General features: G+C 36.8%; 1 protein-coding gene across 15 annotated transcripts in view; it reads right to left on the bottom strand.

Annotated features, from left to right (window-relative positions):
• Nucleotides 1-23,984, bottom strand: part of CHODL (chondrolectin) — a 523,451-nt gene that overhangs the window by 306,924 nt on the left and 192,543 nt on the right. For all 15 annotated transcript variants that reach the window (XM_049709916.1, XM_049709919.1, XM_049709914.1 and 12 more), the window contains one exon: nt 9,123-9,290. The gene's annotated coding sequence lies outside the window, so the exon portion shown is untranslated. The remainder of the gene's footprint in view (nt 1-9,122; nt 9,291-23,984) is intronic.

Below are 23,984 nucleotides of genomic sequence, written 5' to 3'. Positions count from 1 at the left end.
AGCTATAAGAGTGTTTTGTCAACTTGCCCACAATATTCTAAATCCAGTAAGCTTAGATACCAGCAGTGCTGCTGTGCAGGGTCTTGGGAAGACTCTGTTGCCAGCATTAACCCTTTGTTTGCTGTATCATAGAGAACTCTAGGATATCCCTGAGGGGAAGGGATGGAGAGGATGGAGTGGAGATGATGTAGTGGTTTTTTACCAACACTGTAGAAATATATCAATATTTCACCAAGTAATATGACCATATCTATACAGATAGATAATCAACCCTCAGATAACCAATAAACAAAACTGATAACATAGATAATTTCAACTTGAAATTATTAGCTTTTCAATCTTAGAGTGGTAAGTGGTAACATATTTTTTTTCAATTTACTTGTGTATCCTGTATGCAATTTATACATTCTGAATATATTCTGCATTGTTTCAGAACCCAACATGGTTTAGACAATGGGAGATCTAAGACAAGTGGAAGGTCAGCTCTTGTGACCTTAAATTCCATTCAGGGAAATAAATTGTGCATAGCTAAAACAATTGGCAATAATTACTAACATCTAAGCAATAATGTGGTGATGAGAAAAAATTAATTTAATATAAATCCTGGTGGGGCTAAACTCAAGGGAGTGATCAGGATGGCATAATGTTATTTAAGGAAGGCTTTCAGAGGTGAGACTTGTGCTGAAAAACAGGGTATTAATAGAAATACTTTCCTTGTAAATACAACTGAAACTCTTCATTAGTCCTCTGTGTTCACATTTTATCACAAAGTAAACAGGAGTGAAACTTTAGAGTCAGTTGGTAGAGTCAAAACAAGCCCTTGACTCAATAGACCAGAATCCCAGGCCTTTTTTTGTGATACTTTATGGTGAGACCCTGGAAAAGGAATCTGCCTTTCTTCTTTTTTGATCTCAACTGGTCTTATATGTAAAAGGACTCTTCGGATTACCTGGTTTCTAATATCTCCTCCAGTTCCAGGGAGTCTGATCTATCAGTTCTCAGATTCTAACTCCTCTCTAGTTGAAGAACGAGGCCAGCATTAGCAGAGTAATTTGTGTTTTTGAACCACCAAAGAGTAGATTAAAATGAAGACTTACCTGCAGGGATCTGACAAGAGCATCTTGAAGAGCAGAGATCCAGATATGCACATTCAACTCTGCTACATCATGCAACACAGGATGGGCTTCTCTGCCAACTCTTCACCGCATAGTTAACTATTCCCTTATCGACTCCTCACTGTTCACCAACCATGATGTCGGTGCTGATACCACTGAAGTTTTTGATAATACTTTAGAGCACAGCCACTATTATCTTTTAAAGGGTAGTAATTCCATTTTAATTTCCTGAAAATTCTAACTATGACTACAGTGAGTGTATTTGTTATAACACTGAATCACCTTTTTTTAAATTGAAATTACCATGTTAAAATAACATCCAAGCTGTCCTAAATCTGGAAATGTAGGAAAATAATTTTCTGTTTCTCTTTCCTGATAAGACCTACTTACTTTTTCTAAATTATAAATGCCAATTGACTCAGACCATGGACTGTTAACCTTTGGAAAGTAAAAGAGGAAAATGAGGTAATTTCTTATGAGTAAGTTAAACTTATATTCTTTACAATAACAGATTTTTTATTAATTGTAATAAATACTGTAGTCTATGACTCTTTGCACATTTTTTAAATTTACCTCATCTTCATACGATAAAAGAGAATTTTCTCAAGTTAATACTCATGATCAAAATCCATGATTTTCATCAAAACTCAAGAGTATAGAATCTCCTGAGGATCTTTTCTGAATTACAAATGGCTCACTGTTTTAAAAAAGGGATTTCCTTAAACTATGTCCTCACATTATCAAACATCTATGCAGACATTGAGAAATGCTGAGGAAATAAGACCAAAAACTTAGCGAACCAAGTAAAGTTGACTGGGAAGCCTCAAAGATACATGCATTTCCCACTTGAGCCAAGGATTCATCATTGCTCTATTTTTCTTTCATAAATTGGCCCTGATTACTTCTGAGGGTAAAATCAGAAAGATTCTGTAGTTTTGGGATACCCTATACCCAGGGCTAAAAGCTGACAGCAGAAATATTTTATAGCAATAGTTCTCATCTCAAAGGCCAATTTTTGTAAACTGTGTACCTTCCCCCTGCTTTTTAAAAAAATCTTCCTAATTCTTTATTTCCTTTTAGTGAGGGTGATTGCATCCTTGACATAGAAGGAGCAAGCATTTTTGTCTTCATGGGCAAGAAAGAAAAAGTAAGTTTAAGAGACTCAAGGAGAGAAAAAGCATCCATGGAACAGAGTAGTGTCAGCCAGAAAAGACAAGGAACTCAGATTAAATGCTCCAATCTTGCACCAAAACAGAAGGAACACACTGAACCACTCTGGGACAAGGAAGGACCTTCAGGCTTGGCAGTGAAAGACCCATATGGGACTTCCCTGGCAGTCCAGTGGTTAAGACTCTGCACACTTCCACTGCAGGGGGCATGGGTTCGAACCCTGGTCGGGGAAATAAGATCCCGCATGCCTCGCCGTGTGGCCAAAAAAGGTAAAAAATAAATTAAAAATTTATTTTAAAAAAAAGACCCATATGTAGTTCCCCTACCTTCAGAGAGTGGACTGAATTTTCCAGCTTATAACCAAAGGTTCAGAGCTAAATAAACCTGCCTTTGTTGTACTGCTCTTTCCTTATATTTCCAGCAAGTTTAGACAGAAATAGCATCCTAGACTCTAACTTTCTCACTAACTTCCACTGAGAAAATCTTAATTTTGGTTTTACAATCGTCCTTATTTGTATCCCTTTGGCTCTCAACACTGAGTGTTTGTTTATTCCTACCAAGAGTCTGACAGGAACAGATGAACATCTGAATTTCCATACTTTTGCAAGCTGGCTCTGCACATAGACACTGAACAAGTGCTTTTGAAGATAATGTTATTGGAAAACTAAAATAAAAAAGTAGTAGGATACCAGGATGTATTAACAGGGGTGCAACTTGCCAGGAGTCAGGAAGCAACCTTCCTCTTCTTGGCAATGGCCTGACCCTAATAGAATACTGTGTCCAGTGTTTGTCTTTGCAGTTTAAAATGAATATGAAGAAATTTGAGAGGGGCTAAAGGAGAGCAAAAAAAGTAAAATACACTGAGGAAAAAAAAATGAAAAGTAGTTATTTGGAAAAAAGAGTAAAGATACCAAGGCTGTTTAAACTGGAAAAGAAAAGCCTGGGGGAGATTTCATCGGAAGTATCATAGTAAGTAAAAAAATCAACCAAATTATTCTGCATCTTGATCAAGGAAATAATGAGAGGAAATGTGCTAAAATTAGAGTGAGGGCAAGAGCTTGAGTAGGCATAAGAAAGAAATTCTTGGCCTTGACATTGGAACTCTGGAGTATACTGTCAAAAAAGTTGTGAAATTTCTTGGAAACATCAATAACAATCTGTACTAATTGATGAAAGCATTTTTCTGCCACAAGAAAAACATTTAAATCAGAAAACTTCTTGAAGTCCCGATCCTGGGGCATATTTATATGAATTTAGCTACCTAAAAAGCAAGGTCATATCAAAATTCCCAAGCCCAAAACATTTTTTTCATAAACAGTATTTAGGTCTCTGACTCCGCCAGGTTTTATTTGATTAGATTTAAGAAGCCTGAAGTTTGTGCTCAAAGATTTTTTTATTATTTCTATAATGTATCTTTGTCTCTTTTCTTGCATCAGAGTCTCTTTTTAGTAATTATTTAGGGCTCTGAGATTACTGAAAAGAAGATAAGGACATTCTGGTTTATAGCATATGAGACATCCAAGTTGACTTCCTGGTCAAGCCTTCTACAAAAAAGGTACAAAATAAAACCATCTCCCATTTCTATAATTCATGGTCCCTTTCCAGGTAAGTTTCCTTCACCACATTAATAACGGTCTACTCAGTGTGGTTTCCCAAGGCCTGAATAAACAAAATGTGGAGGAGAAAAGAGAGAGAGGAAGTTAAGAAAGAAGTATGAATAAGATCAAAGAGCATAAAATAGGAAGAGTAAGAAGTTTGAACTTTATTTTGATGAGGTGGGGGGACACTGAAAGATTTTAGGTAGAAAAGAGATCTAATCCAATGTTTATTTTATTGAAATCATTCTGAAAGTGTAGAGAATGGAGTAGAATGAGGTGAGACCAGATGTGAGATATGATGATGGCTTAAACATGGTAGTGGCAATCAAGGTGGAGCATGTCAAGTGGTTCCAGAGATATTTAAGAGGCATAGTGATTAATTAGATGAAATACAGGGTTGGTGAGTGAGAGAAAAATCAAGGACAATTCTCACATATCTGATATAAAGAAAGATTGGGAGGACGGAGGTGCTTCTTTTCCAATTTAGTCACTCTAAGCCTGAAAGCTCCAAGGATACATATAAGAAGATTCCCTGGCAGTTATGTGAACTCCTCAAAATCTTTTTCTTCCTGGATCAAAGGCATTGGCATTCAGTTGAACAAATAGTTGGATTGCCTTTAACATATTTCTGAGGCTTTGCTGAGATATCCTTGTTTAATCCTCAAAACTTACTTGACAAATGTCATACCTGACAAATGTCCCATAAATTATTTGACAAATGAAGTACTAGAAACACCAAACCATGCAAGTCTGGAATCCAAATGCCCTGATTGTTTCATAGCACTTCAGATTTTTGTGAAAATTCTATTCCCCCAAATCAAGTGATTTTTCCCCCATTTCCAAGGGCAATTCAAAATTTCAACTACTCTAAATCTTATGTGCAGTAGCAAATCCACTCATTATATAATTTTCAGGTTTATTTGGAAACTCTAAGATAAGCTGCTTTGGTGGTTTCTGCATTAGCACTCCCCTGGCGACTGTGTCAGGGTTGTCATGCAGTTTTAATTGAATCTGCTTAACACTCTCCTGGAGATTAAAGGTAAGTGCTTCCAAGAGGAAAGAAAAGTAATAGAACAGAAGAGCTTAAAGTCAGGCTGTAAGATTTCAAGAGAAAGGAATAGAACAATTGTAATATAGCACTTACAACTATGACAATAATAGCACAGATTCTACTAAATAAACACTTCAGTGTTTCTTTAATTCACGGTTTGTTCTCAGAGAAACTGTCTCAAAGATGGACAACGGGAGGTCAAGAGTAGCCATTTATTCATTCAATGAATGTCATCTGCAATCATGAAATGAATCTAGGAATATTATTATTAATCCCATGACTTCAGGCAGGTAACTTTATTTAAGGGAAAGAAAAGAAAGCATAATTATTTTTAAACTGGCCATTTTGATTCATTTGGTCAAGGTGGTAGGCTGAAAATTTCTTAGAAGAGAATTGCTCTTTTGTTGAAAACATCTTAATGACGTGTTTATTATGGCAATTTCTGAGTGAATGAAATGGAGACAAAACACCTTTAATCCATAATTCTTAACTAGAAGTTTTTTTTCAAACACATATATAATATTTAACTTGCAACTGAAAAGCCAAGGATGTGACACAATTAGGCTGCACTTCCAGAATATATATGCGTTTACACTTCTCACACAGACAATTTAATCTGGAAAACTTCTTGAGCCAAATGTATTACCCAGCATGACTCTGCAGCTTTCTAGAAATTGCATCCTAAAGACAGCTAAATTACATCTGAGAACTGGGAATCCATTTCCTTCCAGAAATTATTCACAAAAAGAAACAAAGACTAGATTGTTTTAAGTAGCTTCATGTCTCCAGCATGTTACTGTTGCAACCACCATTAACACTGTACTTGGGGTTTATAAAACTGGTGAAATCAGTTCCCAGTCAGAAGAAGAAAGTTGAAAGTAATCAAATTGTTACACAATGAGATATTCTAAGTCCATATCCAAATTTAGCATTCCATAGAGTTATATGTACCCCATGAAGCATTTTTTAAAATCACACAATAGTAATCTACCAATCTATGAATGATTTCTCCATATTCACACCCAGTAATACATTCCCAAACTGAGAAATCCTTTCCACAGTCTTTACTGAACACATACTAAGCACCTCCCATGTGAGGGAAGGGGCCCCAGGGTGAAAGCAATAGAGAGTTCAAGTCCATATTCCCAATTTAGCATTAGGTAGATTCCTATGTTATGCCCCTAATTTAGCAGGCAAAGGAGAACTCTAAAAGTTTCCAGTCTGCAATGAAGCAACTGTAACTCAATATTTTTAGGTATAGAGGGTGATTAGTATTGCACAAAAATAAAAGTTTCTAAAACAGTCTAAGCATCTCATTTCATATTCAGCTTTGGCCAGTAGAAGTCAATCAATTAACTCTCAATTAGTTCACCTCATACAGAATAAGGTTGATAATAAAGGAATCATTAAATCTCTATTTCTAAGAAGTTTGTCTATGTGCCCACCACTTTCACCCCACTAGTCACTGTCAGATGGATGTCAGCAAAGAAAATGAAACATATTTCTCAGCAAAAATGCAGCTGGGGGCAAGGAGGGGAGCTACCAAAAGTCTACATAATGGTTATATAAACACTTATCTCTAAACTTCTGCTCCTTCTAACCTTGGAAAGGTGGAGCATCGTTATATCTCTAAAGGAAACCACAGGAACAACATGACCCTTAAGAGCATGCTATTCTGCATTAATGCATTAACATGCATTCAAGATTAATTTCCACACCAGGACAAATAAACATTCATTATTAAAGAGAAAATTCCACAGTTATCACATCAGGGACTTATGGTCCCAATTGGACGATTCAATTATTGGCCTAAGGAAGGGTCCTTTTAAAAGAGCCACTTTGAAAAGTCTGTGAAAATTGATTTTAACTAACTGCTTCTCAATGTCTCTACCTCATGTCAAATAGTGTCAGGTCCTTACACATAAACATGGCTACAGCTTAAAAGAAAAAAAGGTGATTTTTCATAAGCTCATTTTTCATTTCATTCTGCATCCTCCTCATAGTAAACAGGAAGAAATAAAAATGTGTCCTCTACAGACATACCTTCTTTACACTTCACTTTACTACTCTTTGCAGATATTGCATTTTTTTACAAATTGAAGGTTTGTGGCAACCCTACTTCAAGCAAGTCTATTGGTGCCATTTTTCCAACATTATTTGCCCACTTTGTGTCTCTGAATCACATTTTGGTAATTCTTGCAATATTTCAAACCCTCCACCAGCAAAATATTAAGACTCACTGAAGACTCAGATGATGGTTAGCATTTTTTAGCAATAAAGTATTTTTTAATAAAGACATGTACTTTTTAGACATAATGCTATTGCACACTTATTAGACTACAGTATATTGTAAGCATAACTTTTATATACGCTGATAAACCAAAAAAATTGTGTGACTTGCTTTATCACAATATTCGCTTTAGTGTGGTAGTCTGGAACCGAACCCATAATATCTCCAAGGTACACCTGTACTTATCTGGTCACTGCCCAATTTCCCAGATATTCATAAGCAGCATCTGCAGTAGAGAAGTATGATGCTCTGGCTGCTGTTAGAGTTCATTATCATTGTTGTATATGTGCTCAGGTCAAGCTGAAGACATTTCACAGCACAATCTTCAAGACCAACAACTTTTAAAGATTAAAGATACCTATAAGGTCAATTGTTCCTTTCCAATTCTACCTTACTAGTAGGGGTCTTTGTTTTACTCAATCTGACTTCTGCTGAGAGCACTAAGCAGTGGGCAACCCAAGTTGCAGTTGTTCCCTTTCTTCTGTGCCATTTGAATCATCTGTCCTTCACTCTCCACCTTTCTAGGAACAACATACTGCAGAGAATCATATGGTAGACCAAGTCAGGTTCACAGTGAAAGAACTTCATCAAAAGGTTGCTCTCAGCAGAGGAAGGAAATGTTCTTCTTTTTTATTTATTGCCCATCAGACCTATCATGGTACACTTCCCATCAGCATTTCTGTTCCTGGTTTTGCTTTCAGCAAAGCCTATCCTGATAAAACTCGTGTCCATTTCTAGCCTGGATACGAAGGAACTGGATACACATCATAATATTAGATCAATTCTTCTTCAAACTAGAAGTGCTTCCCTTTTTTTTTATATTTGCCAAATGCAAAGAAAAGCACTTCCCCTTTTTAGTTGAAATAAAAGAGTCTCAGAACACTTCCTGTATTAGAAACATAACGCATAGCAACAGAAATGGGTCCCAATTTATGGTGGCCTCAGACAGCCTACCATTTCTTACAAGTTATGGCACAGTCATCAATAAGTCTGACATCCAGATTTCATAATGCAACCAAGAAAATGAAGATCAGAAGATAAGGCTCCAGTGGTGAGGTTATGTTAACATAGACTTCTATTGTCAGTGATCCCCAAAAACCGAAACAATGTCTTTGTTTAAGCCTAATGTACAGTTTCAGCAGAACTGGGATCCTAACACCAAACCACCCTTGAATACTTGCTCATTTATCATACTAAGCATCTCATGCAATTATTCTTCCAGTTGGAAACTTGGGCAGAGAAATGAGATGTCTATTACTGGCTTAATGCTAGGTAACAAAAAATACAGGTCAGCTGTAACATTTTTGCAACTTTAGTTGAGATGACATAGAGTCAGTCTAGGTGCTATAACTGATACAACGGACTGGGTGGCTTATACACAACAGAAATTTATGTCTCACTGTTCTGGAAACTGGCAAGTCCAGGATCAAGGTGCCAACAGATTCAGTGTCTTGTGAGATCCCCCTTCATAGTGCAGAGACAGCTGTCTTCTTGCTTTATCCTCACATGGGTGATGAGGTGAGGGAGCTCTCTGGGGTCTCTTTTAGAAAGACACTAATCCCATTCACGAGGGCTCCCCCCTCGTGACCTAATCAGATCCCAAAGGCCCCACCTCCAAAATACCATTGGGGATTAGGTTTCAACCTACAAAATTTTTGGTGGGAAAGGGGAGTTTACAAACATTCAGGCTATAACAATATTTATATATTTTTTTAATTACACAGGTAAATCACAACTGTATATTAAAACATTTAAATACTTCAGATAAGATCAAAGCTCCCCTTCCAGGAACACTCTCCATTCATTCCCCAGGGATAAACCCTATTCTTGTAGCTCCCACACTCACCCTCTTCTAGCCCTGCCACCTCAGTGTTATGAAGAAGCCCAGACCAACTTACCAGAAGATGAGAGATCATGTGGAGGAGAGCTGAGGAGTCTCAGGCAATATCCAGCACCCATTGCCACACATCTGAGTGAAGACAACCTGGACCCTCCAGCCACAGTGGAGTCTTCAAGGTAACTGCAGATTAAATGATCCCAGCATAAGGACCTCACAGATTTCCAACCTACGGATAATGAGAAATAATAAACTATTGCTTTAAGCCTGGTTTGTTACACAGCAACAGATAACTGAAAAGTAACCTTTGCCCATTTTTCTATTAGGCTGGTTCTTTCTCATTATTAGAATGCTGTCTTAAGTTTTTATTCTAAAATATACTCCTTTTTAGATTTCACAAATATTTTCTTCTAGTCTATCAGTTGTATTAATCAGTGTTCATCAAGAAAAACAGAACCGGTAGGAAATATCTGTTAACAGAGTTATTGCAGGGAATTGGCTTATGCAATTGTAGAGGTTGCCTAGGTAAATAAGTTCAAAATCCATAGGGCAGGCCTGCTCAAATGAACTGAAGCTGCAGTCCATGAGGCAGAATTTCTTCTCCTTCAAGAAAACCTCAATTCTGATCTTAAGGGCTTCCAAAAGATTAAACCAAGCCCACCCACATAATCTAAAATAATCTCCTTTACTTAAAGTCAACTAATTATGGACTTCAACAGCATCTTCAAAATACCTTCTCAGCAACACCTAGGTTAGTGTTTGAATAAATAATGGAGACTGTAGCTTACCGAAGCAGACATAAAAAATTGACCATCACACTTGTCTTTAAATTTACATGGTGCCGTTAATCAAAATTAAGTTTTTTATTTTGATGTAATCAAATGTATCAATCTTCTCCTTTATGTTTTTGGTACCATGTTTAAAAACAACTGCTTGAGAGAAAGAAGAACAAAAAAAACCCAAAGCTAGCAGAAGGAAAGAAATCATAAAAATCATATCAGAAATCAATGAAAAAGAAATGAAGGAAATGATAGCAAAGATCAATAAAACTAAAAGCTAGTTCTTTGAGAAGATAAACAAAATTGATAAACCATTAGCCAGACTCATCAAGAAAAAAAGGGAGAAGACTCAAATCAATAGAATTAGAAATGAAAAAGGAGAAGTAACAACTGACACTGCAGAAATACAAAGGATCATGAGAGATTACTACAAGCAACTAAATGCTAATAAAATGGACAACATGGAAGAAATGGACAAATTCTTAGAAATGCACAACCTGCCAAGACTGAATCAGGAAGAAATAGAAAACATGAACAGACCAATCACAAGCACTGAAATTGAAACTGTGATTAAAAATCTATCAACAAACAAAAGCCCAGGACCAGACGGCTTCACAGGCGAATTCTATCAAACATTTAGAGAAGACCTAACACCTGTCCTTCTCAAACTCTTCCAAAATATAGCAGAGGGAGGAACACTCCCAAACTCATTCTACAAGGCCACCATCACCCTGATACCAAAACCAGACAAGGATGTCACAAAGAAAGAAAACTACAGTCCAATATCACTGATGAACATAGATGCAAAAATTTTCAACAAAATACTAGCAAACAGAATCCAACAGCACATTAAAAGGATCATACACCATGATCAAGTGGGGTTTATCCCAGGAATGCAAGGATTCTTCAATATGTGCAAATCAATCAATGAGATACACCATATTAACAAATTGAGGGAGAAAAACCATATGGTCATCTCAATAGATGCAGAGAAAGCTTTCGACAAAATTCAACACCCATTTACGATAAAAACCCTGCAGAAAGTAGGCATAGAGGGAATTTTCCTCAACATAATAAAGGCCATATATGATAAACCCATAGCCAACATCATCCTCAATGGTGAAGAACTGAAAGCATTTCCACTAAAATCAGGAACAAGACAAGGTTGCCCACTTTCACCACTCTTTTTTTTTTTTTTTTTTTTTTGCGTTACGCGGGCCTCTCACTGTTGTGGCCTCTCCCGTTGCGGAGCACAGGCTCCGGATGCACAGGCTCAATGGCCATGGCTCACGGGCCCAGCCATTCCATGGCATGTGGGATCTTCCCGGACCGAGGCATGAACCCGCATCCCCTGCATTGGCAGGCGGACTCTCAACCACTGTGCCACGAGGGAAGCCCATCACCACTCTTATTCAACATAGTTTTGGAAGTTTTAGCCACAGCAATCAGAGAAGAAAAGGAAATAAAAGGAATCCAAATCGGAAAAGAAGAAGTAAAGCTGTCACTGTTTGCAGATGACATGATACTATACATAGAGAATCCTAAAGATGCCACCAGAAAACTACTAGAGCTAATCAATGAATTTGGTAAAGTAGCAGGATACAAAATTAATGCACAGAAATCTCTGGCATTCCTATACACTAATGATGAAAAATCTGAAAGTGAAATCAAGAAAACACTCCCATTTACCATTGCAACAAAAAGAATAAAATATCTAGGAATAAACCTACCTAAGGAGACAAAAGACCTGTATGCAGAAAACTATAAGACACTGATGAAAGAAATTAAAGATGATACAAATAGAAGGAGAGATATACCATGTTCTTGGATTGGAAGAATCAACATTGTGAAAATGACTCTACTACCCAAAGCAACCTACAGAGTCAATGCAATCCCTATCAAACTACCACTGGCATTTTTCACAGAACTAGATCAAAAAATTTCACAATTTGTATGGAAATACAAAAGACCCCAAATAGCCAAAGCAATCTTGAGAATGAAAAACGGAGCTGGAGGAATCAGGCTCCCTGACTTCAGACTATACTACAAAGCTACAGTAATCAAGACAGTATGGTACTGGCACAAAATATATATAGAGAGAGATCAATGGAACAGGATAGAAAGCCCAGAGGTAAACCCACACACATATGGTCACCTTATCTTTGATAAAGGAGGCAGGAATGTACAGTGGAAAAAGGACAGCCTCTTCAATAAGTGGTGCTGGGAAAACTGGACAGGTACATGTAAAGGTATGAGATTAGAACACTCCTTAACACCATACACAAAAATAAGCTCAAAATGGATTAAAGACCTAAATGTAAGGCCAGAAACTATCAAACTCTTAGAGGAAAACATAGGCAGAACACTCTATGACATAAATCACAGCAACATCCTTTTTGACCCCCCTCCTAGAGAAATGGAAAAAAAAACAAAAATAAACAAATGGGACCTAATGAAACTTCAAAGCTTTTGCACAGCAAAGGAAACCATAAACAAGACCAAAAGACAACCCTCAGAATGGGAGAAAATATTTGCAAATGAAGCAACTGACAAAGGATTAATCTCCAAAATTTACAAGCAGCTCATGCAGCTCAGTATCAAAAAAAACAAACAACCCAATCCAAAAATGGGCAGAAGACCTAAATAGACATTTCTCCAAAGAAGATATACAGATTGCCAACAAACACATGAAAGAATGCTCAACATCATTAATCATTAGAGAAATGCAAATCAAAACTACAATGAGATATTATCTCACACTGGTCAGAATGGCCATCATCAAAAAATCTAGGAACAATAAATGCTGGAGAGGGTGTGGAGAAAAGGGAACACTCTTGCACTGCTGATGGGAATGTGAATTGGTTCAGCCACTATGGAGAACAGTATGGAGGTTCCTTAAAAAACTACAAATCGGACTACCATATGACCCAGCAATCCCACTACTGGACATATACCCTGAGAAAATCAAAATTCAAAAAGAGTCATGTACCAAAATGTTCATTGCAGCTCTATTTACAATAGCCCGGAGATGGAAACAACCTAAGTGCCCATCATCAGATGAATGGATAAAGAAGATGTGGCACATATATACAATGGAATATTACTCAGCCATAAAAAGAAATGAAATTGAGCTACTTGTAATGAGGTGGATAGACCTAGAGTCTGTCATACAGAGTGAAGTAAGTCAGAAAGAGAAAGACAAATACCATATGCAAACACATATATATGGAATTTAAGAAAAAGAAAATGTCATGAAGAACCTAGGGGTAAGACAGGAATAAAGACACAGACCTACTGGAGAATGGACTTGAGGATATGGGGAGGGGGAAGGGTGAGCTGTGACAGGGCGAGAGAGAGTCATGGACATATATACACTAACAAACGTAAGGTAGATAGCTAGTGGGAAGCAGCTGCATGGCACAGGGATATCGGCTCGGTGCTTTGTGACCGCCTGGTGGGGTGGGATAGGGAGGGTGGGAGGGAGGGAGACGCAAGAGGGAAGAGATATAAGAACATATGTATATGTGTAACTGATTCACTGTTATAAAGCAGAAACTAACACACCATTGTAAAGCAATTATACCCCAATAAAGATGTTAAAAAAAAAAAAAAGATACATGCTACAAGTATACATTGTATAGGACAGGGACTGTAGCCAATATTTTATAATTACTATAAGTGGTGTATAACCTTTAAAAATTGTGAATCACTATATCGTACACCTTTTATATAATATTGTACATCAACTATATTTCAATTAAAAAACATTCAAATGGATAAAGAAGATGTGATGCACACATATGCACACACACAATGGAATACTACTCAGCCATAAAAAAGAATGGAATCTTTCCATTTGCAACAACATGGATATAGCTGGAGGGTATTGTGCTTAGTGAAATAATTCAGACAGAGAAAGGCAAATACTATATGATTCCTTTTATATGTGGAATCTATAAAACAAAACAAATGAACAAATAAAATAAAATAGAAACTGACTCACAGATGCACAGAGAACAAACTGGCAATTGCCAGAGTGGAAGGGGTGGGGGAATGGACGAAATAAGTAAAGAGGATTAAGACTTACAAACTTCCAGTCATATAATAAATGCATGGGGATGCAATATAAAGCATAGGGAACATAGCCAACAATATTGTAATAACTTTGTATGGTGACAAATGGTTTCTAGACTTATCACGAAGATCATTTCATAATGTATATAAATGTTGAACCACTATGTTGTACCCCTGAAACCAATATTATATGCCAATTATATGTCAATAAAAAATAATAATAAAAAATTTAAAAACCATTTCTTTCGCCCATGTTTCTAAACAAATTCTATTATATTTTATGGTCTTTGTGAGTTTGTGTGCTTGTTTTTGCTCTTAGAATTACTATTAGAAACACTATCTACCTGAATTTTTTAATGACCATGTATAGTAGGAAAACAAACCTTTCCCCTAAAATGGATAGTCAAATGTTCTTACACAATTTTTTGTAAAGTTAACTTTTGATCCATTCATTTGAAATGCCATGTTGCTTTTAAGTAAAGGTTTCACAGGAACATTATCTTTCTGTTTTTTACCTTTTATTAAGGTACTTGGCCAATATTTCCTTCACATTGTAAACCAAAGCCAATTCATTGATTAGAATGACAGTATAGTTGTACGATCCTGAGTATTTAGAGGAGTTGATGTCCTGCTCCTTAATCTGTGTATGCATGTGTGTTAAACATTAGAAACGAGCTTTTTGGATTCTATAGATTGTACTACTGTTATTGCTATGTGACACTATTCCAGGCATTAAAATAGGCCCTGAGAAGGAAACCTGAGGCAAGTTAAACTACCAGTTGCTCTTTATAAAATCTGCAATTAGGTCTGAGAATACATCAGAGTCTGCCTTGTCTTTAGAACTAAAAGGAAATGAAGTCACAAAAGTTATATCATGGCTATATTTTACCAAGTTGACTGAGTATAAGAAAAATAAAACTAAAGACTGAGAAGAATAAAGCAGGGTACACAAAGATTCAGAGATAAGAGATAGCAAGCAACACATGTTGGCTCTCTATTTCCTTATTCTAGACCCTACCAAGACCTATCTTTGTTCTGGGCCTGGAATCCCATGAAAAATCTCTTAAGTCCTTATTGATAGTTTCCTTTTGTGTAAGTGGCATAGATGCCCTTATCTTATCCAAATGGAAGTTTGTTGGTTTATTAAAAAGGCACACAAATGAGAAACTTAACTAGATACAATACAGCGAGTCTTGTAATCTGACAGTATGCTTTATGGCAGGAATGAAGAGTATCTATTAATACAATGAGTTACTTAATCAGAGATTATTTAAGAGCGCTTCTATTCTGCTCACAACAGATAATCCAATCTCCCTTGGTAACAACAACATTCTGTGTATTATTTTTTTAATTTTTTGTGTATATAAGACACATCCAGAAAAGTGTATAAAACATAAATGTAACAGCTTTACAAAGAGAGGTTATACTTGTAACCTCCAACCAGGTCAAAAAATGAAACATTAGCAGAACCCCAGAAGCCTCCATAATGTTTCCTCCCAATTACTATAACCCTCTGCTCCTCAAAATCAACCACTATACTCTCTTCTAGCATTGTAAGTGTGCCTGCTGACAAACTTTATGTAAATGGAATCTTAAACTATTATTTTGTCTTATTTATTTTCCCTAATACTATGTTTGCGAGATTAATCCACTGTAATTTGTCATAGTAGGTCATTAATTTTCTCTGCTGTATCATATTTGTTTGCACGAATATAACTGAATTTACATGCCCATTCATTGCCTCATGGAAATGAGGCTGTTTCTAGGTTTCTGGCTATTATGAATAATACTGAGATATATATTTCTGTAACATCTTTCAGTGAAGATAGTTTTGAGTTGTAGCTGGATTTTTACCCAGGAGTGAAATCCCTGGGTCATTCACTGGGTTTGCTCAGTTTGGGTAGATAATGCCAAGCTGCAGGACTACCTACGTAACTTTCTGGGCCCAGTGATATGTGAAAATTCACAGCCCCTTGTTCAAAAATTATTAAGAATTTCAAGACAGAAACAACAGAACACTAAAACAAGTGCAGGGCGCTTCTAAACCCTCTGTGACACACAGGTCACTCACCCATGAAGCTGATCCTGCCAGACTTTTTCCCCAATTGGTTGTACCAATTTTTACACTCCAAAATTTTTCATATCATTTGGATTCATGGAATTGTGAGTCTTGTAATGGGGCTGACCATTTTATGATTGTAAGAGTAGCCCCAGAATTCTATCTCAGGAAAAAACATTTGGGAAAACTCCTTGTTGAATAAAGCTCACAGGGAAAAGGGAGACATTCTGAAGGAAAAACCAAGGCAACCAAAATGAATACTGGATTTTATTCATGGGACAAAGTGAGGAATGTATTTCCTTCTGAACTGAGTAGGAGAGGCGAGAGGTGAAAGGCAGAGAAAGGAAAGAAGAAAGAGAAAGGTATGAATTTGGGTGGTGAAAAATGCCCATTGTCAGAACTTTACTAATAAGAGTTTGTGATGTTCAATTTTCATTTGTTTGCATTTCTAAATTGTAAGCATTTCTCCCCATTTCCCACCAATAAACTTTCCTAATTGTGTGAGGATAGTTTCTTTATAAACATTGATAAGGAGCAATGTGCCACGTTTAAACAAGGCCTCTGTGGAAACAAAATTAGACACTATAGTAACAAAAATCCAGCAGAAGCAGTAAACTGGAATCAGAGATGCCCACATGTCCATAGGCCCTTGGGAATTTTTGAAACTGCTTAGACCTTCACAAAGCATAAAATGTAGGTTTCAGCTGATTTTATTTAAAAGCAGGGCCCACAAGCACTATATATAAGAAGTAGTTATTTCCATATCAATTGACAGCTATCATGAACACTGCACTACTTCGCCTCTAAATAAATGTAATCTGATAGGAATACAGAACTTTGCTTTCTTGTCAAAATAGAACAGCAATCATCTTTAATACTCAAGGGTTCCAGTATACCAGTAGACACCGGAATAGCCTGTAGAAGTGACAGCATTTCTGCACAAAAATGGCAAAACCGAGTGGAGAGAATATGGTGACTAGTGCGATGAGATGGTGTCAACGGTAAGTATCATTTTCATCAGTGGGGACTGAAGCAGGATGGGGGGGGGTTCATTCCATGTAGTGATTAACCATATTTCATGAAAAGCAATCCGGTAATAGGTGTGTGTGGATTGGGGTTGTGGATGGAGGAAACTAGAGAGAGAGAAGGGATGTTTCCAGAGAGGTAGGATCCTCAATAGCAAGTTATAGCAAAAGCCACTAGAACACAAGTTATACAATTTCTAGAAGCTTAAGAAGCTTCAAGTTACACTTTTTCTGGTGTTGTAGGTTATTTCTGTTTATTCTTCCCAGCCAGAGTTTTGACCTCTACAAGCACATCAAGGACATGTGCCTTATTTCATTTATCTTGGTATCCTTGGGCTTTAGCACAGCATCTGGCATATATTAGGTGCTTAATAATGCTTGTTAATTATCTGACATATGAATTAAATGAGGTGACAAACTTTCATTTAAAAAACACAGAAATTTTTTCCACCAATGAAAGTTATCTGAAAAGCTTACCAAAATGAAAAGGTGAGAAAAGTTATCCAAAAACCAAAATCATAGTTAATAAAGAACCAAGAGTAAAAAAAGAAATCTAAGTTCCACTGGTTAAAGAGATGAATTTCTAGACAATGTGAAGATTGTCAGAACCACAGGAATATAGAATGTATCCATGAGGAGACAATGTATTTTTCTGAAAACACAATGAGAAGGGATTAGACAAAACTCCAAGTATGACTTTGGGCAAATAATTTTAACCATAAAAATTACAAACCTGGATCACCCTTTCTGTGGGCTTTTGCTGCCTGTACCCAGGACACTAAACACTGCCAAGACAAGACAGAGAGCTATTCAGACTTGGCACGTTATGAATTCTTGCAATCTAACTTCGAACAAGCCCTCTGTATTCACCAATCCCGTAACCGTGACCAGCTCTGCTCCTCCCAGTGACTAGTTCAAGACCTCTTTTCTCTGCTGTCTCCCTCCTTCTTCCTTAGCAGATGACTTCTCCGACTTTACAGAAAATTAAGGCACTGGCGCCATCAAGTTCTTGTCGTACATTAACCCCTGTCCTCATCTTCGTGCCTATCTATCTCCATATCTACCCTTCCTTTCCAAAATTATAATGGAAGTTGTTTCCCTTCCCCTCTCCAAAGATTACTCCTCCATGTATGTTCTCAGTCACACCCCTTCCTAATTTCTGTGGACCTTGAATCCTAGACTTAACAACCATCTCCCCAGCATCTTTTCACACTGCTGGATTCCTATGTTTTGTATGATTCCAAATATGCAAATGTATAGCCTAACTTTAAAACAAAATATAATAAAACAAAAACCTTCTATTGACTTCTATTGAAGAAGCTCGCCTTCTCAGTACTATGAAATTTCTCTGAACTACCGAATTTTTCAGTGATCTCTGCCCAATAGCTTTTTTTCTTTATCCCACCTTATAATATCTTTAACTCCTTGAAAAGGATTTAAGGGTTTCTCTCCTGTCTATCTTTCAAACCCACCTTCCATACTTCATCATTTTTGATAAAAGATTTATTCTGTCAAACCAAAACCATTAAGGTCATCTTGCTAGTTTCTTCTAACTCTTTGCATCTCACAACCCATCAGTCACCAAGTTCTATCAATTCTTCCCTGACATGGACTTTTAGATGTGTCCCTTGTTCTTCATTGCCTAAATCCCTAACTATTTATGCTTGGGATACTGAAATTGCCTACTAGCTATTTATATGAATTAGGAAGTGCTGTGTCAATAAATGATCCCAAAATCTCAATGACTGATAGCAAGAGAGTTTATTTCAAGTTTAAGATATGGGTTGTTGCGGGACTCTGCTTCATGATTCTTCACCCTGAGATTCAAGGTGATGAAGCCGCCCTTGTATAAAAAATTGCCAATCTCACAGTAAAAAGAAAAGAGAACATGGCAAACCATAATTCAGCTCTTGAAGCTTCTCCTTGGAAGTGGCACTCATCACTTTTTATTGCTTCCAAATAGCACATTCCCTGTGTCTTCATGCTCCGCTCACCATCTCCCGCCTCACCCAACCAGCAGTGCCACTGAAAAACCTACATCCTCTTCAGCATTCTCAGAAGATATTCCTTGTGTACATCAAGACACTCCAGATCCCTCTCCAATAATTCCTTCCCTAATTCTTGTCGGTGCTACACTCCTTAGAGATTTCATATATCAGTATACAATGCTAGTATAGGTGGCTAGTTTGCACATCAATTGCATCTATATATCTAATTTCTCCAACTATACTGTATATATTTTGTGATCAACAATAATTCTTAATAATTGCCATTTCAATTATTGATTTTTGCCCATTTCCAAACAATTAGGAAAGTCTCTGATACAAAACAATTTGTAATGCCTCTAAGGCATGCCATGAGATAGTCATGACCCTAACCAGAGTGAGCTTGGTGGGGAGTATAGAGGAAACACAGAGTAATGAAAGGTAAATGTGGTTATGATTGTTGGTTCTAGAGACAGACTGCCCTGGTACAAATCTATGGCTCCATCACTTACAAACTGGGTCACCATTAGCAAGTCACTTAATTTTTTTTTTTTTGCTACATTATCTCTTATGGATCAGTATATTAATATGATTATATCATATGATTGTTTTAATGAAAAATTAAGTAAATATATAAAAAGTGATTATAAAATTGACTGGTATATATTAAGCCCTCAATAAAGATTAGGTGTTGTTGGGGATTTCCCTGGTGGTCCAGTGGTTAAGACCTCACCTTCCAATGCAGGGGGTGTGGGTTCGATCCCTGGCTGGGGAGCTAAGATCCCACATACCTCAGGGCCAAAAAACCAAAACATAAAACAGAAGCAATATTGTAACAAATTCAATAAAGACTTTTAAAAATGGTCCACATCAAAAAAACTTTAAAAAAAAATTAGGTGCAGGCTTCCCTGGTGGCGCAGTGGTTGAGAGTCCGCCTGCCGATGCAGGGGACATGGGTTCGTGCCCCGGTCCGGGAAGATGCCACATGCCGCGGAGCGGCTAGGCCCGTGAGCCATGGCCACTGAGCCTGCGCATCCGGAGCCTGTGCTCTGCAACGGGAGAGACCACAACAGTGAGAGGCCCGCGTACCGCAAAAAATAAAAAATAAAAAAAATTAGGTGCTGTTGCTGCTACCATTAGTGGGCAGTCTACAGTCTCAAAAGAACTTTGTTATTTTCTACTCTCATGACCATTAAGAATAAAGTGTATGAGAAAACTCATATTCTCTAGTGCTACTTGCGAATCTGGCATCAGGAAATATTACTAAAATATTCCAAATACTTATGATATTTCTTTTGTTCCCCATAGCACTGAGGGCTGCCCAAGATCCATTCGAGATGTTCAATAAATATTTGTTGGTTGGCATAACCTCTCATCTCTCAGCTTCCAAATCTTAAAAATAGGAATAATACCTGCAGTACTGCAGTACTTAAATTACAAAGTTATTTTAAATATACAATTTATTTGTTTTAGAAAACAAAATGAAACAATATAGGCATATAAATTTCTTTTGATGATAATGAAAGTGGGAGATGGGCTATTTGGGGTGATAGGAGAAAACAAAAAGAAAAGATTATATAAATTTTGCTGTTCAATATTATAAAAGGTAGAGGTAACATAAGGCTATTTATGAAGAAAACGTTATAACAATAAAAATTAAAAGTGGTCAAATAATATAGTATTGTTTGAAGTTAGAAAAACAAAAAGTGACATACTTTGAGACACTCTAAGAAAAAATATCAAATTCTTCAACAAGTGGTGCTGGGAAAAACTGAACAGCTACATGTAAAAAAAAAATGAAATTAGAACATTCTCTAACACCATACACAAAAATAGACCCGAAATGGATCAAAGACCTAAATGTAAGGCTGGACACTATAAAAATCTTAGAAGAAAATACAGGCAGAACACTCTTTGACATAAATCACAGCAATATATTTTTTGATCCACCTCCTAGAGTAATGAAAATAAAAATAAACAAATGGGACCTAATTAAACTTAAAAGCATCTTCAAAACAAAGGAAACCATAAACAAAACAAAAAGACAACCCACAGAACTGGAGAAAATATTTGCAAAAACAGCGACTGACAGGGGATTAATCTCCAAATTACATAAACAGCTCATGCAGCTCTATGTCAAAAAAACAAACAACCCAATCAAGAAATGGGCAGAAGATCTAAATAGACATTTCTCCCATGAATACATACAGATGGCCAAAAAGTACATGAAAAGATGCTCAGCATCACTAATTATCAGAGAAATGCGAATCAAAACAACATTGAGGTATCACCTCACACCATTCAGAATGGCCAGCACCAGAAAGTCTACAAACAATAAATGCTGGAGAGGGTATGGAGAAAAGGGAACCCTCCTACACTGTTGGTGGGAATGTAAATTGGTACAACCATTATGGAGAACAGTATGGAGTTTCCTTAAAAAAACTAAAAATAGAACCACCATATGATCCAGCAATCCCACTCCTGGTCATATATCCAGAGAAAACTCTAACTCAAAAAGATACATGCACCTCTATGTTCACAGCAGCACTACTTACAATAGCCAAGACATGGAAGCAACCTAAATGTCCATTGACAGATGAATGGATAAAGAAGAGGTGGTACTTATATACAGTGGAATATTACTCAGCCACATAAAAGAATGAGATAATGACATTTGCAGCAACATGGATACAAGTAGAGATTATCATACTAAGTGAAATAAGTCAGACAGAGAAGGACAAATATACGGTATCACTTATATGTGGAATCTAAAAAAATGATGTAAATGAACTTATTTACAAAACAGAAATAGAGTCACAGATGTAGAAAACAATCTTACAGTTACCAGAGGGGAAAGGGGGTGGAGGGATAAATTGAGAAATTGGGATTGACATACACACACTACTCTACATGAAACAGATAACTATAAAGGACCTACGGTATAGCACAAGGAACTCTACTCAGTACTCTGTAATGACCTATATGGGAAAAGAATCTAAAAAGAGTGGATATATGTATCTGTTTTAAAAAAAAAGATAACATTTAAAAAAGAAAGAAAAGCAAAAAGTGACACACTCTGAGACAATCTAAGAAAAAAATCAAATTCTTGCAATGGCTTCAGTATAAAGTGAGAAAGGAAAAAAGGATCACAGTTGAGAATAAAATGCAAATTTAAAACATGTATGATTTTCTCTACTGAAGATCTGGAACAATTAGAGAACAAGGCCTGGAGATGGAGGCAAGGGAGAGAGAGAGAGAAAGGGAAAGAGAAAGGGAAATGAATGAACTGGGTATTAACAAGATAGCTCCCCACTGACATTTACCAGATTCTGTTAGGTGCTTAAGTATCTCTAACTCCAGAACTTTAAGAAGTTACTTTTCCTATTCTCAGAATTTTGTGGTATATTTCCATCCATGTATTCTATTTTATTTTACTTACTTGTACTTTTCTACAAGAAAATAACTTTTCAAATATGTCATTAAAATGGTAAATTGGCAACTTCAACTGAAATCTAGTTTAGAAATGATGAATTGTTAGTGATATTACTCATATCATGAAAGTACACAACTGCAACCTGGCAAAGACATTAGTTTGATGTATAAAAATATCCTGTGCCTGTTTCTGCAAAATACATTTCAAAAAAAAAAAATAGCAATGTTGCTTCTGTAGTGGGTTTCCATTTGGAAGAAATAAAATGTTCCCGACTAAATGTGTTGGCTTTCTATTAAGGGGTATGTTTTCTTCCAGCAAACCCTTAGTTCACCAGTGTTTGATGTTAGAAATATTTCCTTAGTGAAAAATACAACTGTACTATCATTGGCTCTCATCTTTTATTTTAAGTGGATTTCTAGTGACTATAATACATACATGGGATTCAGGTTGGAATCTATCACTAATACTCACTTAGCATAGAAATTGAGACATAGATTTATTATTTCTAAGCCTCCTTTCTTAAAATACATCATAATATAGCTTTGAAAATATAACTCAGCACAGTAACTGTAATATTCACAGTTCAGAAGTAAACAGGTCCCACTGTCCTTTATCCACCCCTCAAACATTCCTCCTCTCACCGTTTTTCCACAGGCTCTTGGTGGTTTCCACAGCAATGGAAGTGGAGAGAGGCACATTTCTGGAAACATGACTATCCTTTCATTCTCCTCCTACTCAACAATGTTATATTGTTCATCTTTTTCTATAACTTCAGTTGAAAAAACCTTTATTTTGTTATAGCTAAAACTGACTAGACTAGCTAGGTCTTCATCACCTTATGCTTCACTTTCACATCCTCTTTCTATATGTTCTTTTTTTTCTTTCTTTTGTTAATGATTCCTTTACACCTAATTGCTTAAAGTAGCTTACTTATTAGTTAAAGCTATATCAGGCACCTGGCGTTTTTCCTCTTTGAAACACTCCCTAACACTCCTCTTCTTTGAAAGCATTCTTCATTCCAGAAGAGAAGGTCATGGTACAATAACCCCGGAGACCACCAGAGCCCATCTCTGGACCTCCTTGATGGCTTTGAAATGTTCCATGAGAAGAGAAGAATACAGACCCCGCACCTGTCCTGATCCTTATCAAGAACCCTATTTTGGGGACTTCCCTGGCTGTCCAGTGGTTAAGACTCTGCACTCCCACTGCAGGGGTCACAGTTTCGATTCCTGGTCAGGGAACTAAGATCCCACATGCTGCCCAGCATGGCCAAAAATGAAAAAAAAAAACAAAAAAAAAAAAAAAAAAAACCTATTTTGAGCTAACACTATGAAGTTTTACTCACTGAACCCTTTCAAGGAGGACACAGTCTTAAGGGCACTAGCCTGCTGTGGCCTCCTTTGGCAAAGAAATAAAGCTACTCTTTTCTTCTTCAACTAAAACTCTGTCTCCGTGATTGTGATTTGGTGCTGGTGTACAGAGACTGAGATTTCAGTAGCAATACTGCGGGCCCAAAATCACTTCTCCAACTTTCGCCCTATTACCCAATTTGCAATTCTTCTCTAGGT

This window comes from Orcinus orca, chromosome 5 (genome assembly GCF_937001465.1).
Source record: "Orcinus orca chromosome 5, mOrcOrc1.1, whole genome shotgun sequence".
NCBI classification, from domain to species: domain Eukaryota; kingdom Metazoa; phylum Chordata; class Mammalia; order Artiodactyla; family Delphinidae; genus Orcinus; species Orcinus orca.
This window is presented reverse-complemented; position numbering and strand designations above follow the sequence as displayed.